At 39.2% G+C, this 18,490-nt stretch overlaps 1 protein-coding gene across 2 annotated transcripts in view; it reads left to right on the top strand.

Annotated features, from left to right (window-relative positions):
* The first annotated feature begins 1,174 nt into the window (after positions 1-1,174).
* RALY (RALY heterogeneous nuclear ribonucleoprotein) overlaps positions 1,175-18,490 on the top strand; it is a 168,028-nt gene continuing 150,712 nt past the window's right edge. For both annotated transcript variants that reach the window (XM_063297222.1, XM_063297221.1), the window contains exon 1: positions 1,175-1,270. The gene's annotated coding sequence lies outside the window, so the exon portion shown is untranslated. The remainder of the gene's footprint in view (positions 1,271-18,490) is intronic.

Here is an 18,490-nt window from a genome sequence, read left to right as displayed (position 1 = left end):
GTCCTGCCTCAGGCATGAAAGCCGGCTGGGTGACTTTGGGGGGGCCAGTCACTTTCTCTCAGCCCAACTCACCTCACAGGGTTGTTGTTGTAGGGAAAATAGGAGGAGGAAGGAGGAGTAGGTATGTTCCCCTCCTTGAGTTATTTATAAAAATGATAATGGCAGGATAAAAGATTTTATATATACTGTGTGTGTGTGTAGTTTCCTGTTCTTATTTTAAGTCTATTGTTCTATCTATATACCTATTTGTTCAATCCTTATACTGTATCTCTGTACTTGCATTATATATTTCATTCTTTTCCTTTTTGTTGGATTGGTACAGCTGACTTTACTGGCTTAGCTGGACTGGCTCTGCTGGCTTGATCAGACTGGCTTCATTGCTGTGGCTGTCACTGATTAAAGGAAGGAGGTGTTGCTGGTATTTTCCTGGGCTTTTTCACCCCTTCTACATCCAGCCACTGTATTTCATTTAGGCTTTCTGTCCCTTCTTGCCTCCACACTGCTCCTGTAGCCTCCTCAAGCCATTGCCAAATCTTCTTTTCCACTAGCTCACATCTTCTCTTCTTCTCCTGTTCTTCACACTGCTATTTTATGCCTGACTGTACCAGCTACCACACTTCATATGGAAAAGTGAGATGGTTTTAAAGGAGAAGGAGAGAACATTGTTTCCCTTTTGTTCCATATTTTCTTCTACATATCTCCTCCTTTAAATGGTCAAGGTGCACACTCAACTGACTAGCGGGTGATGACCCCTCTGTCTCTTTACCATTGTGACAACAAAAGTCAGCCACAAAGTTCTTTTTTCCCACTTGATGAACCACCCTAAATCTAAATAGCTGTAAGGTCAAATACTACCTGGGGATTCTGAAATTAATATCCTTCTGAAGCCAAGTCAATGGCTGGTCTGCTATCAGTCCTTATTAAAAAAAAAATACTAGTCCTGAAAAAAAAACCCTCTATACTCCAGCTATATGAAGTTTGAGAAACCTTAGTCTTGCTCAAAAGGTACAAGTTGCCTTGTTCAGGTAGAGATCAATTATTCTATCCTTGTAAATTCATTCCCACCATGATCAAATGAAAATATTTTAAATTTTATACACAACAAGTGCCTACAGATCACAACATCTTTGATTATACTCTACAATTGGTAATAGATTCTGTTTTTGTTTGTTGTAGGTAAAACTAGGTCTGTTAAGGAATACTGCAGCGGTTTAGCCTCATCTAGTGGGCAAGGAGGACTGAGGGATTCAAATCTAAAACACCAATCTTGGTGAGTAATTTGTCATATTTCAGTGGAACACTGTCAGATATATTTGAATTCCAGATGACCAACTCATGAGATTACATAATCTTCAACCAAATACTCTGGATTTAATTTAAGGAGGTTTGTTTTATGATTTTTTTTCTTCATATTCTAGTGAAGAAAGCAACCTTTAAATTTCTCATGTGGATACTAGAAAAATGGAATTTGAAAGATTAATTCATAGGAAGTAACATATATACAGAAATATCATGAAATTAATTCAGTTCTTTAAGTCAATGAAAACAGTTAACACAAATAAAACAACTAGGCAGAAAAGCCCATTATTAGGTTTTGAAGTCTCATTTAACAATTGTATACTTCTTGCCCTTCTTGTTTTCTACATTTTATACTTATAAAATTTAATTGATCTTTGCATGCTGGATTGGGAATTCTGGGAGTTGAAGTCCACACATCTTAAAGTTGCCAAGTTTGAAAAACACTGCATTACAGGATGAAGGCTTATTCATTGAAGGTTATGGATCATAACCTACCGTGCTGGTCTAGTGCAGGTTAGTAGATAGAAGTTTTTCAACTTCCCAGTCTAGGGCTGAAAGAGAGTGACCAACCCAAAGTCATCCATGCAGCTTCTGAGCCAAAGGACTACAATTCAGTTTCCCAGCTACTAGCCCAGCACCTTTAACCACTACACCAAACTGGCTTAGAGAGACAGAGACAGGGAAATGTAAATCATTTCTAGTTTCTGGGAGAATGGTTGACCTCTAGGCAATACCCTCTATTGTCTATGATGCAGACACAAAGTCTAATTACAAAGTAATTCAGACTCTAATTATTTGTCTCAGACATTTATTATTTATATCACATTATGCACTGTTTAGCTTTCCAAGCCTTGTCCAGTCTATAACCTCCTTAGCACCCGGTGATCATAAATAGAAATGACATTGCAGAAGTGTTTATAGAAAATACCCACATCCAGCTCATATGCATATAATTCAACTGAGATTTTAGGACTGTCTGGGGGCAATACTGATTCACAAGCAGAGTTTACCTTGCAGTCCCATGCTCCTGTGCCTCTCAAGTCCTTTGACTCTACCTAGTACCTCACTGCTCCTGCAGACTTGGATATTACTCTGTCTCAGGGTTTGGGGTCACAATCATAAGGAAATGTCCTTAAATTAAGCAATGGTTTTCAAAATAATGGAGGGTCCATTTAGAGCAGGGTTTCTCAACCAGGGTTCCATGGAACCCTAGGGTTCCATGAGAGGTCACTAGGGATTCCCTAGGAGATCACAGTTTATTTTAAATATTATTTCAAATTCAGGCAACTTCACATAAAAGAGGTAAGTTTCATTCTTTATTTTTAGTTTAAGAACACTGTTAATGCATATATACAGGCCTACACATCAAACAAATAATTTTGTAACTTGTGGCCTATATTTGAGCCTGAATGTGCAGGGGTTCCCCAAGGCCTGAAAAATATTTCAAGGGTTTCTCCAGGGTCAAAAGATTGAGAAAGGCTGATTTAGAGATTTGCATACAGTGAGCTGTGGCAAGCAGTATATTTGATTCTGCCTGGGCCCTAGGAAAATCCCTAAATCCTTCCAAAGAATAAATAACTGCTGAGTCACAACCAATTTTTTTTCCAGGTGGCCCCGGGCCACAGATTAGCTGCAAAGAATTAGCTAACAAAAGACAGCATTATTCTTAGTCGGTAAATAATGCTCTCAGATGGCATCTCACTCATTTAGTTGGACATCGACTTGAAACTGGCAACTGCTTGACAACTTCAAAAAGGATAAAATCCACTTGCAGGATGAGAAAAGGAAGAACAATATAAGCAGTTAGGAACAATCATGTTAAAGTTATCAGTGTTGTTGGGAAGGAAAAGTTTAGTGTTTTCAACCACAAGAAGGACAAAGAAGAAAAGCTGGAGGATTATATGGCCACTCCTTTCCCCTCCATTTTGTGAGTCAAAGTAGATATGCCGAACTCCTAAGCCATCAAAAAAAGCAGAAAAAGCCCTCTTGAGAGAAATAAAGCAGGATATAGAATTTGGTTTATAGGCATCACATCTGCCAAGAAAATTGATGTTTCAAGAGACTTTGTATGTCAATATTTCCTTGAATATGCACTGAAAGACTGATTGATAAGGATTTAGCCTGGATTTTATTATTGTTTTGGTAGAGCTGAATTAGAGTTGCTCTTAAAAGAAAAGTATTTTACTATCCTGGATGGTAGCCTGCTGTTTATTAACTAGATTAAACAAAGGAAATGCTAATCTGTATGTGAGTGTTTGACTGAGGTCCTATCTACCTGTTCACTGTAATTTAAAATGAGTCTTATAGGATAACTCCATTTAGCAAGTTGATTTGTACAAAGGAACTGTCCTATGAGGCATAACTGTTGCACTGGAGTGAAGACCCAGTGTAGATAACTGGCAGAGGGCCACTATTTTATTATAAAGCACCTGAATAGAGGAGGGGCCCTTTAGTATTTAGTCATGAAACTCAGTTGCTAGCTAGTGTCCAGTCTTTCCCTCAGCCTAAACTACTATATGGGGTTGTTGAAAGGTTGGACTAGGAATCATTTATGGTACTTTGAAAAACCATTTATGGCAACTTGGAAAGATGGGATATAACTGTAATGAATAAGCAAGTATTCCCGAGATCAGAATAATGCTCCGTTTCCACTGGCACTGTGAAAATCATCCAATCAAAAAGACAGAGCCATTTAGCTGAAATGGCCAACCATCATATGGAGCTGCATTACCTCAATGGATTTATCTCACCTATAGGATTAGAATGCATAGGAGATTGTAACGTCCATTTGATAAGGCTACTGCTTAAATCAGCATAGGTACAGCATAAATCCCACAGTACCTTGCTACTTAGCATCTGGGCCTGATAAGAATTGAAGTCCAAAACGTCTGAAGAGCAGCAGGCTTTCTTTCATGGCTGTATATGCCTAATAATTTATCATCTTTAATTCACTTGCACAGCCATATAGTCTCCATTTGTGGATATAACTGAATTATAAGCAAACAATAAGCTTAGGAACAGTTGGTTCAGCATCAGCTGGAAATTTAAAAGTAAATAGAAACAAAAATAATAATCCTTTTAAATATGTGGCTTTCACCTGACTTGTCAGAAGACACATGATAAAAAGTGACTGATAGTAACTTTACTGATGTATCAAGCACGACATGTGGCACAAGAAATACAAAGACAGAAATGATGAGAAATGTGCAGACAGATGCTTTTGGCAGCAACATTTTCAGAACAGCATTTCATTCTTGACAGGCCTGCATCTCTTTTTAATGAATGGCACTACTTGTGTCGACAGCTTCCCAATTTGCATCCTTAATTTGGGATTGTTTTTTTTTACGTACCCAGAGTAATACATAAATAGCATATCTGCCTTTATTGTCATTTCCTTAATATGCACAATTATATACGCAGTCTCTTGAATTGTTAAAAGTTTCTTGCTTTTTTAAACATAACCACCCTAATAAGTACTTGAAAAATATATTCATGCTTTATAAAAATCTGTTTATCCTTAAAATGCAACTATTATAGGTATCTTGTTTTGGTGTACCTTTCCCAAATCAATACTTTGTGCTAATTCTGAGATTAATTGATGCTCTGGAACTGTATCTGTTGCTGCCTGTCTGTGCCCCATCTCACTCTGTTTTGGCAGATTGCCTTATTTCATACCCATTAAATTCGATGGCAGCTTTTTTTTACATCCGTACTCCCTGCAAACATTTAAAGTATGAGTTAGTCATGTTAGGGGATTCCAAACATGTGATGATTGTGCCAAAAACGCCAGTTTATATCTCCACCACTGCAACTAAAGTACTATGTGGCTTATGTGCTAAGACAGCAATGTTAACACTGTAAAGCTCATTAAAATTATTACTGGCTTCATACCATGATCTTACTTGGGCAGCATTTCTGCTGTATTTAATGCTAGTATTCTATCACTGCAGATGATATACTAGTTTTAAGGCATTAGTAAAAACGTAGTAGCATTCTTCAAGAATCTTCATTCTAGAGAAAGTATTTATACAGTCCATCCTCCAGGAAATAAAGCCAGACTGCTCACTTGAGGGAATGATATTAAAGGCAAAACTGAAATACTTTGGCCACATAATGAGAAGACAGGACACCCTGGAGAAGATGCTGATGCTAGGGAGAGTGGAAGGCAAAAGGAAGAGGGGCCGACCAAGGGCAAGATGGATGGATGATATTCTAGAGGTGACGGACTCGTCCCTGGGGGAGCTGGGGGTGTTGACGACCGACAGGAAGCTCTGGCGTGGGCTGGTCCATGAAGTCACGAAGAGTCGGAAGCGACTAAACGAATAAACAACAAAATTTATACATTGCATTTTAATTTTTTATCTGAACATAAAATAGCTCATAGCAACAATTCGGAAATACATTTTGGGTTCCATTTAAAATGATAGCATCAGATACAAGTTTTCCTGTTTGAAGAAATGGTATAGTTCAAAGGTCCCTCCTCCTTAAGGCAGGATGAGTAATGCCATTTTACCCCACATACTTAATTTTTTAACACCTTTTCCTTGGTAGCAGCAACATTGCCTCTTAACCCAGCAGGCCAACCCACTAGGCACTCCTCTATCAGTCTGAGGAGGCCCTCAGAGTCATGCTAGCAAATGCTTTGTCCTCAGGATATCAGAGTTACACTTAGAAAGCAACTTATTGGGGCAGTATGGGCCATGAGAGAACTGCATGAAGAATAATGGAAGAGTTACTCTGGACAGCAAAGCAATTCATCAGGGCTGACCTGATAAATGAATAAGCATAAGAACTTCCTGTTTAAGGTGTTACAAACTCCTCTGTTTATAGTTCCTTCCTTCCTTCCACCTCCCTTGCATTCTTTCTAATCCAAAGACCAGATCGGAACATCTAAGGCCTCATGGCAAATAGCTGGGGCAGGGGTGTAATATTAGTGGATACATTCACACACCTTCACCAGAGATAAGGAGCTCAAGTTCTTATTCAATGAGGAAATGCTTCAGGGAACACACACAGAGTCTCCTACAAAAGGTTAGAGAGTTACAGAGAGTTAACCCACAAAAGCTTTATTGGACCAGTTTGCTTAAGCATATGCATACACACATGCACAGGTAGTCTTACTCACATTGCTCCAGTACAAATTGGCCAAGTTTGCATTGGGCTTGGGAGACAACATGCCAAGGTCTGATGGTAGCATGCAAGAATATGAAGTCCCTTACAGCTTTCCTTTTAATCCCTTGCCAACAGCATTTGTCATATTCCTTTCCACATCACCTTAGCCTATTGTCGATAGCTACATGACCTGCTGCATGGCAGTTCATAGGAGCCTTTCTGGACCCGGTCTGGTCTTGATGACTAGTTTGCTTATGACCTGCTGCATGACAATACTTCCCTCTGGTGACTGGAGTGCAGTTGGTTGCTGCCAGGCGTTTTCCCTCCTCTGCAGATCTGCATCTTTCCTCAGGTTCAAATTCCATCATCTATTTCTCCCAATATTTTATTTTTGTTACACAGTACACATATAAATACTGAACTGACTGAATGATTATCGTTATGTAGCTAAAATGCTACTTGGAGGAACCCCAAGAGAACTGCAACATTTAAAACACCTGCAAGAGTTGAGAACCCAGTAAGGCTTAAACATATATAGAATATGAACTGACCATTAAGGGAGGAAATGGGAAACAGGAGGTGGGGAAGAGAAGAAATGGAATGAGGGACTTTGGAAAAGGAATGGTCAACCTGCTGGAAGGCCAAACACACACATTCCACACTTCAGTATGCTGTTTCAAGCCCCTCGTGTAATATTCAAAGAAAATTATGCTTTTAATCTGTTTATTCAACATGTTGTTATGGTATCTCTTAAAAGGCAGTCATAGTTTGCTATTCTCCTTTCTGCGTTCCTTTAAATAGGAAGACCACAGCATCCAAGTCACAAATTAATGTGAAGCGCAAAGTAGGTTGTTTCAAATCAGATTTTACAAAGATCAAATTCTTCCAAATCCCTGTGCTTTCCTTACAGACTTCTGCCACAATCAGATATATGCACCAATCCTTTTTAAGACAGGATATAAAGGCTACAAAGTATGGGATTATACTGTATATGTTTAACTCCTAGGAGTTTGCTACAAACCATATGTACAGAGGCCTTTTCCCATGTAATGAAGAACCTTACACTGTTGTCTCCACCGCTCAGTGAATTTATATATCATCTGAAAAGGGCCGAGGTCCCTTAAATAGAACCATTCACAGCAAGCATTCATTAATTATGGCAGCTCAGGAACTGAGTGTACACTGTGAGATAGAGGATATGCATAGAACAGTGGAATGAATGCTGTACTTTCTGCAAAGGCAATGCGTATTATGGCATTGTATGTGAAACTCTTAAAATTGGCAATATTGTTCTTTTTTCTTTCTTTCCCTATTTTTGTACTGCTTTGTTTAATAATGGCAATTTTTAATGGTAATCTTTGGTTTTGTGTATCTTTATTTCAGTCCCATCACAGTAATCCTGTTAATTAGAGCATTATCACTATTCTTACGTACAAATGAAGAGTGGACTCTAAAAAGCAGCTTGTGACAGACCTGGTGGGATTTGCATGCTGATATCTGAAATTCATTGATACAACCCTCTGTTGTATTGTTCAGGTTATCTCCAATTATGCACAATTAAAGCCTTCGCCAGGCACAACAGGACCTATTTCTAAATAAACAGAAGATACTTAGGACTGAGTGATGTGGTACCCAATGGTACTGGGATAGTATTACAATGATACTGGAATTGTAACTAAATGTTCCCTTTTGCTATTTCTGTTGCTGCACATGACACTCTGGGTCTGTACAAATTCTTCTTGGCTTAAAGAAATTCTGCTTAATTTAATTTTGTCATGTGGGAGAAAGTCTAATTACTTGATCACCTGTTTCTGCTTGGCATAGAATTCTTCTTGCATTTCTGATTTTGCCCTTCGGGATATGTATCTTCTTGCAGGCATCTGTTTCCCATATTCTTTTGTGAACACTGAGACAGATGATTAATTTAAATGGGATTCAGCCATGGTTGATAGGCTTTAAATACGTCCAGCTCTCCCCCACCCCTTGTTAGGTTAGATCTACAAATCCTGCCATTTTTGCAAGGGCAACTTTCCTCTTGATAATGAGTTTTAGTGATTTGCTTAAAAAGGGCCAAATTAAAGCCAGCAGACGGTTTTTTATGTTCAACCTGCTGCTGTGCTAAATGTGCATATTCAAAGGGTGCTTCTACAAAAAAGAAGCTTTGGGAAGAGGCCATTTTTATAAGAAAAGTGACAGAAGTATGCTTATTTTCTCCTCTTGCCTCCCACTTTGCCTGCTACCCCATTGCTTGCACTCACCAAGCCCTTGGCTTTAAGATCACATGATAACAAAATGAACACTTAATATGGGAAGGATCACCAATATGAATGAGGACCACTGGATATATAATAGATTCAGCCCTACTTCCAGTTTCCCAGCAGGCATATAGGTTGGGGGCTTTGTATAATTGAAGCCTAAGATGAATGAAGAAATAGCATTTCTCAACCTGTTAGACTTCAGAAGTTAACCATAATGGCATTGTTCAAGCCTTTGGGTCTGTGTAGATTCATTCTATCAGGAGATAGGCAGCTACAATGCACTGCTTATTTCAACAGTGCCACAATCTCTCCTGCTATCAAAAGTTCTCTCTTTCACATCTGATGTAGCCTCCTGGTTCTTTCAATATTCTTTTACTCTGCATGTACCTGAAGACATGTCTTCATTATTTTTTGAGCCTTTCCATTCTCAGCCTGGGATCTTGTTATCACCCTGACACCCTCTCACTTCACTGCAACCCTATAAGCTTTCTGCCAAATCTCAATTCCTCCTGTATCTTTTATACCCTCGTTCTGCCTTCTGTTCCTTTAATTAGCATTTTTTCCTTGCTAGTCCAGCTTGCCCTGTTTTTTTGTTTTTGTTTTTTTTAATGCATTACCTGCTGGTCATCATCCTAACCCTAACCACCAGGTATCATTTAATTTATTTCTCCATGCTTCCCATTACCCTCCTGGGTGGTTTGTTCTTTACTGATTACCCCTCTTATTCGAGCCCAATCCATGCTTCCGAGTTTTTTCTTTACCAAACCCCCTCCTAAATTTAATTCTCCGCATTTTCTGCCTCCTGATTTCATATTCCAAGTAGACTAGCCTTGTTAATTCTTACCTTCCTGGTTTCATCAGTCTTCCATCAAATACTTCAGACCACTGACATTAATATTTGGGATTGTGCATTTATTTGCCACTGATATAGCTCTACATAGGATACTACACTATTGCTTTTGGGCTTCTCTGTTTTCTTAATCCCAAAATGATAGCAGAAAACAAATATTATTATGTTCCTAAGTGAGATGGTTGTAAGGACAGTTGCTAAATTAAACCAGGATCCTGACACAGATTACAGGTCTGTACTAGTGTCACTCTATAAATTAACTGACGCTATATCTTCTTAGGTTCAGATATAACTGCACATCAAAATTTAAGAAGCTGCTTTATAACTGAATTCAGTTCATGCTGACAATGACCAAAAGAGATTCACCGGAGTTTCCGGCAGGACTTTTTAACTTCAACATAAATATGCTGAACCTGAACCTGATAACAGTTGCTGTTTTTACAACTTGTGCTCAGAGTTATTGCTTATTCACAATCTCATTTAAACATGCATGCTTAAGTATAGATCTCTATAATTTTATTCTGGACATCAGATCACATGCAGAGGTACACTTTATTTGTGCCATTTAGATCTTGCCTTTTCATTAAATATTTCATCCTATTTAACCCCAAAACAACATTGCAAAATAGATTAGCCCCACAATCACCCCACAATGCAATAGCTGAATTTGTACCCAGATCTCCCCTGTCTTAATTTAACATCCTCAAGAAGATAGATGCTAGTCCATACAAGCAGCTCTCTTGAAAATCAATTTGAGGGCATGGATCATTCAAAGAGATTGTGACAATCTATTGCAAAGACAGGGCAATTGTAAAGACCATAGCCAGACTAAAAATTTAATTGAGGCTGGCAGATGTTTCTCTTGTGCTTTCTTCCTAGGCAACAAAACTTCAAGCCTTATAAAAGCAGCTTCAGATAAAATGCATGCAATCAAGTGACAAAATCTAGCTGGATTATATTGGATGTCTTGAAGTCTGAAAAGGCTAGATATCCAAATCTTGAGGATTTTTAAAACCTAATGAAAATTATCAACTCTTTTCCATTGTCTGTGTGTGTAAGAGAGAGTGTGTGTGTTAGATAAAGGAAAATCCTATTGTGTTTGTGATAAGTTTGCTCTCCAGGAAATGACAAGATGAAAAATAGATATTGATGCTCTCCTGGAACAACTAATTCAACACCTTTTGGGCATATTCTGCCCAAAATTACATTACACTGAAATCTGTGAGATTGACTAATATCCAGGTGCACAACTTTGGAGGGGTGGGGAACAATGATCACAGTTATTTGGGGCTGTACTCCAAAAATAGGCAGGGCTAGAACAAAAACAACATTTGATTTAATTTAAAGTGAATTACATTAAATAAAGTAAATGCAGATAATATGATTAACTTCCCTTTCCATGTACCGAATTTTTTTTCTACCACATAAAATATTACAATTTGGTGGCAACTTATGAAGGACTTCTGGAGGCTGCATCTAAGGCTTCAGCTTCCTTGCAGTTCCTTCTCTAAACATATGTAATTCCTGCACCGCCATTTAGGATTTTTTGTTTGTTTCAGCAAATTTTTGGATCATTTATCTGCTATTGCTATGCTTCTTAATGAAATTTTATTTTTATTTTTATTTATTTATTTTAATTTATTTTAATTTGTTTTATATCCCGCCTTTATTATTTTTATAAATAACTCAAGGTGGCAAACATACCTAATACTCCTTCCTCCTCCTATTTTCCCCAAAACAACAACCCTGTGAGGTGAGTTGGGCTGAGAGGGAGCAATTGGCCCAAGGTCACCCAGCCGGCTTTCATGCCGAGGGCGGGACTAGAACTCACAGACTCCTGGTTTTTAGTCCATTGCCTTAACCACTAGACCAAACATTGTGAGTTGTATAATACACTTGTCATTCCCTATAAATTCTCTGTGTATCTCAGTTGCATAGTCTAAAATCACTTCAGAAAGAATGACTTGTTTTGCTTTTAAATCATATTCATAAAAGAAGAAGTGGAGATGAAAAAGAAGTTGAATGAGCTGTCACTCTCTGACATGTAATTTAGAAAACCTAAATGCACTTGCATGTATAGTATGGTTCCTTCCCTTCCCCCATGCTCACACAATAACACCTGAGGATGAAAAACGTATGAATTCTGAAACCATAAAAAATGTATGATAAAACCAGGCACTAAACTAAAAATAAGACCCCAATGTTTCATCATCAGATTTTCTGCTTTGCTTTTACTTTGCTCTGAGGGGAATTGTTCTGAATGAAGGAAAACAGGTGCGGTGGCCTGAGTTTTGCATTAAGTTCTTTTTTTTAGGGAACGATAGTGTCTGGGTTCACAAAACACCCTAGCCTAAAACATTCTTGGCTATTTGCAAACCCTACCACTGTAATTATTTTATGTTCCCTGGGAAGAAACTATAGTCAAGAAAAGCATGGTTTTGCACACTGCATGAACATAACCTATGTGTTAGAAATTAAGCACTGGGAAGGGAAGGCTTCCCCATTGCAGCCTGGAAGGAAAAAAATGATTTTTTTCATTCTACCACTGACAGTTTTTTTTTTAAATTTCAAATGCTTTTCAGCTGTTTTGCCTCCTCTGTTATCAGTCTGCACTTACAAATTAAGCAGTTAGGTAAAAAAAATAGCAGGGGATTTTATTTTAATGTCTATTTCCTCTTCTTCATATCCTCAATATTTTCCCATCAGTATCAGGTCATGGTTATACATGACTGTACTTCAGCCTGTAATGCTGTTTTATTACTGCATACAGTTACTCTGTGTCCAATGGCACCCTCACATACCTTCTGATGCAGTATAAAATAAATGGGCAGTTAGGGGGCTACTATAGCCCTTTGTCAAATCCTGTTGTAAAATTTTAGTTGACCCAACTATGACTGCGTCCCTACTGACTGCAACCTGGTCAAAAAGTTCGACAATTATCAGGAACAACAAGTGTCTTGAGTGAGAGGAAAGTTCTGATTTAAATAGCCAGAGCTGTGCCATCCTTAACATGCAAGAAAGCTTTGTAAATGGAGAGACTTGGAATGATGACTATTGAAATCCAGTAAATCTAGCAGCCATCAGAATTTCCTCCTCCAAAGGTGTATGTGTCCATCACTGATCAATAGTATCAATTAGATCAAGCTGTGGAACATGCTTAGAAAAATGGGAATCCTCATGTGATACACATATACAGGTCAGGAAGCCATAAAACAGTACTTGCGGCACAAATGAGCAGGCTCAAATTATCCTACTTTGTTGTAATGGTTGCCTATCCCAAACACTCAGACTCACAAGAGGTTGCTTAAATGAAATCTGATTTATTAGGGAATTTATGACAGTTACAGAGAAAGCTGAGAATGACTAAAAGCACGCCAAATACAAACTAAAAACCCTCGGCTCCAAACGTAATCCCTCCCCCCTACCAGCCATAGCAACCACCCCCCTCCCAGGTGCTGGTAACCGTTTTCTACACATCCTGGGAAAGCAACCTTGAATACATGAGATAACCCAAATACATTCCAACCCAGCAGCCAACAGATAAGAGCTCCCTGAAAAGGAATCTTCCTCCCTTCTAAGATCAAACACGTATCAGGCTAATGACATGCGAAATGTTACGATGTACCAAGCACATTGAAACGGTGAACATGACATTTGTACACATTATGCAAACACCTAGTTCTCTGGAGAAGGCTCTAATGCTGGGAAAGGTGGAAGGAAAGAGAAGAGGACAACCACATCCAAGGTGGATGGATTGAGTTACAGTGGTAATGAGTTTATCATTGGAAGATCTGAAAGACCAGGTTAGGGACAGATCGTCATAGAGAAAAGCTACCTATCTGGTTGCTGAGAGTCAACACCAACTTGATGGCACATAATCAATAATCAATCAGTCAAGGACCATTGAACTCAACAAGTCTTATTCTCAGTATGCATGCATAGATTTGTACTATATGTATATACTTGAAATAATAGAACCTTTACGCCTGCTCTGTCTTTGAAAACACAGAAGTCTCTAAAATACAGATTTATTGAATAAAGAAAGTAAGTAGCAGTTTATTGCTTCTGCTAACTTCCTAAATTACCTGTCAGCCATTTGAGCTAGGCCAAGTCAGGAAAAAGACACCAGAAGGCATTCGGGAATGCTACTTCATTGTCAGTCAAAATTCAGTCAAACTTTATTGTGGGTCACTGACCCAGACTTTATTAAAAAAAGAAAGAAAAAAGGAAATTCAGTATTTCAATGCATTACAATGCATAATAAATAAATTACAATACATAATAAAAAGGCCAGTAGTCATGCATAGCCACTTTGCTGTCACAGGGTATGAATTCTACAGGCTATACATATAAACTTTGTAACAGCAAAAGTTATCTTGGAATCTTTATCTGCCAAAAGAAGCTGCACATTTGATTATTCTGGATGTCTTGGAAATGGGCTAAGAAGAGGAGTTAGTAACTTATTGCGGGTATCTTGGTCAAAATTGCGGTACAGCAGGATATGATCCCATGATCCAGTGCTCCCATCTTCGCAGGGACAAAGCCTTTCGGCATTGGAGATTTTGAAGTATTTAACCTCCAACACTGCTGATGATAGCATATTAAACCGCAATAGTATAAAGGTTCTCCAAAGTTTCTTATTTGTAAATTTGGCCAGATATAATGCTGGTTTAAAATGAAATCTGCTATGCCCCAATTGCTTTTATATATATTCTGTTTGTAATTCTATATCAAGAATTGAAGTGAATATTTGTAGCTCAGGGTTGAACTGTGGAGTCCTTGGTGCTCTCTGAGCCTTGTTGTTTTCTTGCAGACGTTTCATTGCCAGACTAGGCAACATCTTCAGTGCGAAGAGGGAGAGGGCCTCTGATCATTACCAGAGATTCCCACATATAACATACCTAAGAGCTTACAAAGAAACTCAGACACCTCATAGAGGAGAGTGAACATTCAATCAAGTCCCCACTACAGTGCCTCCAGAAAATCAAAAACATAAAAATAGAAGAAGATGAGATCATGGTATCATTTGACATTACAGCTCTCTTCACATCCTTAGACCTGGCACTAGTGAAAGAATCCATGGCTGCAGTTCTGCACAACACACCGGATCTAGCCAAATATACCAGAATAGAAATACCCAGGATAATGGACCTCATCAACCTTTGCCTTACAGCCTACTTTCAGTTTGACGGAGAAATATACCAACAGATCAAAGGAACACCCATGGGATCACTGATTTCAGGACTTATAACAGAGATCGTAATGCAGCGTCTGGAAAGGATAGCACTCCCACACATACAACCCAAATTATGGATCTGGTATGTAGATGACACATTTGTCATAATACAAAAGAAACAACTGGAAGAAACCCACAAAACCATCAATAACATCTTTAGTGGAATAAAATTCACAAGGGAGGAAGAAAACAACAACTCACTACCATTCCTGGACATCCTCATCAGTAGAGGAAATGATGGTAAGTTGGAAACACAAGTCTACAGGAAAGCTACCCACACCAACCAAGTGCTCCACTACCAAAGTAACAATCCAACCTCCCACAAGAGAAGCTGTGTAAGAACATTATTCAGATGAGCACTTACACACTGCAGCAACCCAGAACACCAGAAAAAAGAAAAAGATCATCTGTGCAGCATCTTCCAACAAAATGGATACCCACTCAACTTTATCAAAAAGTGCCTCACCACCCAACCCACTACAACCCAACCAATAGAAACTATGAAAAGGATAACATTGCCATACATCAGAAACATCTCAGAAACCACCAACAGACTGTTACAACCACATGGCATCACCGTAGCACATAAACCGACTAAAGCTCTTCAAAACATATTAAGCAACCCAAAAGACCCAATAGCCCAAGAAGAAAAAACAGGAGTTTTTTACAACATACAGTGCAAAGACTGTAATAGCAACTATGTAGGACAGACAGGCAGAAGACTAGCAGAGCACATCCACGAACACCAACTAGCGGTCAGAAGACACGATGAGAACTCCTTAATCTCACAACACATGGACAGACTCAACTGGGAAACTGTGAGCATCCTAAACCAAGCCAACTCCAAAAACACCAGAGAATTCCTGGAAGCCTGGCACTCAGACAAAGCAGCCATCAACAGACACATAGAGGTAAACAACATCTACTGTCTCAAAAGAGACAGTAGAAAAGCCAAAAGACCAGTACACTCCCTTGCCAGCAATCAACACCCAGATATGCAAAAATCAACACTAGTATTAACACCAGATGAATCATCAAACAGCACAATACACCCTAATCCCCCTTTTAGGGGGAGATGGGCGGTGATAGAAATGTGAATAATAAATAAATAAATAATCAAGGAACGATTAACTCAGGCAATCAACCAAGCAGCAAACAACAGCCCAATCAAAGAATAACCAAGGAGAGAACAACACCCCTACCAACACAAACAGGGCAAACTACGGTATATAAACTGAGAGCAAGGCCCAGTCCCTCTTTGCACTGAAGATGTTGCCTAGTCTGGCAATGAAGCATCTGCAAGAAAACAACAAGGCTCAGGGAGCACCAAGGACTCCATATATCAAGAATTCTTTGTTTAAGAGCTACCATTGCCTGATCTTTTCCCAGGTCCATCAGCATCTCTCTAGAAAACCCCAATTTATGTAATCTGTCATTTATTTGGAGTTTCCAAGAAGAATAATTATTATCAGGCAATATAAGACATACCACCTTGTATGTCTGTATCTAAGCATACATAGCCTACTTTTGTTTCAGTTGTTATAAACCCTGCCTCCAAATGTAGAGCAGCATTAGGCACACATTTTGCTACCTAAAATAACTTTTTTAGGAAGCCTATTTGAACTCTCTCCAGTTTCCCATAGCTGACACCTGGATTTAACTGTGCTCTATAGAGGAGCTGTGCCAGCATCTTGGCTTTAAAAAGCTTCAGAGCAGATGGTACATATTGGGTACATCTAGAGGGGGGAAAAGGGAGAGAGGATTGCTCCTGAATTCCTCTGAGTGTTCAAAGCAACCTGAGACATATGAATATGTCATTTCTCTAAATAATGTAACACAGATCTCAGGTACTTAAAACAAGGAACTTGTTCAATTATGTGTCCTTTGAGGGTCCAGAAAAACTTTTTGAAGCTCCTTGCAAAATGTATGACCTTTGTTTTCTCATAGTTAATCTGTAATGAGTGTTCCCTACAGAAATGGACTAGTGCTCCTATGCTCTTCTAATACTTACTGGTGTGTGCAATAGTACAACATCATCATTTGCCTAAAGCAGTACAGATATAGGTCTATTAGCCAGTTTTGCAGGGTGAAATTCTTCCTTGCTCAAAAAATCTTACCATCACATTAACACAGTAATTAAACAGTAGTGGGGCCAAAATACATTCATTTAACCTCTGTGCTAGTTGGCACTACATTTGAGAGGTACACAGCTATGGTGCACTCGACTTTCAAACTGGTATTCTTATGAAGTGCAAATAATAGGGCTGTGTTTCTCAACCTTGGCAACTTTAAGATGTGTGGAATTCAACTCCCAGAATTCCCCAGCCAACCTTGAATTCTGGGAGTTGAATTCCACACATCTTAAAGTTGTCAAGGTTGAGAAACACTGTAAGAGGGTGAGTAATTGTCAACTGCAGATGCTTTGATTTTCTTCCAAGGAGTTGCTTAGAGATGGAGTCAAAGGCCTGCTTGAGATCTATGAACAAGGCAGAAAGGTCTGACTTAGGTGGTTGAGTATATTTTTCAGTCAAATCAGAGAGTATCAACCATTGATCACACACAAAGCAGCCTGCCTGTTCCTGCACTAGGAGGTTTTCTTCTTCTAGCCAGTCTAGGAGCTTCCAATAAAGGTCTCTAGCATAGCTCTTACTAATTGTCTAAGCAGACTCATTGTTGTTGTTTATTCGTTTAGTCGTTTCCGACTCTTCGTGACTTCATGGACCAGCCCACACCAGAGCTTCCTGTCGGTCGTCAACACCCCCAGCTCCCCCAGGGACAAGTCTGTCACCTCTAGAATATCATCCATCCACCTTGCCCTTGGTCGGCCCCTCTTCCTTTTGCCTTCCACTCTCCCTAGCATCAGCATCTTCTCCAGGCTGTCCTGTCTTCTCATTATGTGGCCAAAGTATTTCAGTTTTGCCTTTGATATCATTCCCTCAAGTGAGCAGTCTGGCTTTATTTCCTGGAGGATGGACTGGTTTGATCTTCTTGCAGTCCAAGGCACTCTTAGAATTTTCCTCCAACACCACAGTTCAAAAGCATCGATCTTCCTTCGCTCAGCCTTCCTTATGGTTCAGCTCTCGCAGCCATATGTTACTACGGGGAACACCATTGCTTTAACTATGCGGACCTTTGATGTCAGTGTGATGTCTCTGCTCTTCACTATTTTATCAAGATTGGTCATTGCTCTTCTCCCAAGGATTAAGCGTCTTCTGATTTCCTGATTGCAGTCAACATCTGCAGTAATCTTTGCACCTAGGAATACAAAGTCTTTCACTGCTTCTACATTTTCTCCCTCTATTTGCCAGTTACCAATCAAGCTGGTTGCCATAATCTTGGTTTTTTTGAGGTATAGCTGCAAGCCAGCTTTTGCACTTTCTTCTTTCACCTTCATCATAAGGCTCCTCAGTTCCTCTTCGCTTTCAGCCATCAAAGTGGTATCATCTGCATATCTGAGATTGTTAATGTTCCTTCCAGCGATTTTAACTCCAGCCTTGGATTCCTCAAGCCCAGCTTGTCGCATGATGTGTTCTGCATACAAGCTGAATAGGTAGGGTGAGAGTATACAGCCCTGCTGTACTCCTTTCCCAATCTTAAACCAGTCCGTTGTTCCGTGGTCTGTTCTTACTGTTGCTACTTGGTCGTTATACAGATTCTTCAGGAGGCAGACAAGATGACTTGGTATCCCCATACCACTAAGAACTTGCCACAATTTGTTATGGTCCACACAGTCAA

The sequence above is a fragment of the Candoia aspera genome, chromosome 3 (genome assembly GCF_035149785.1).
Source record: "Candoia aspera isolate rCanAsp1 chromosome 3, rCanAsp1.hap2, whole genome shotgun sequence".
Lineage (NCBI taxonomy): Eukaryota > Metazoa > Chordata > Lepidosauria > Squamata > Boidae > Candoia > Candoia aspera.
Note: the sequence above shows the minus strand (reverse complement) of the source record. Positions and strands in the feature narration are given on the sequence as shown.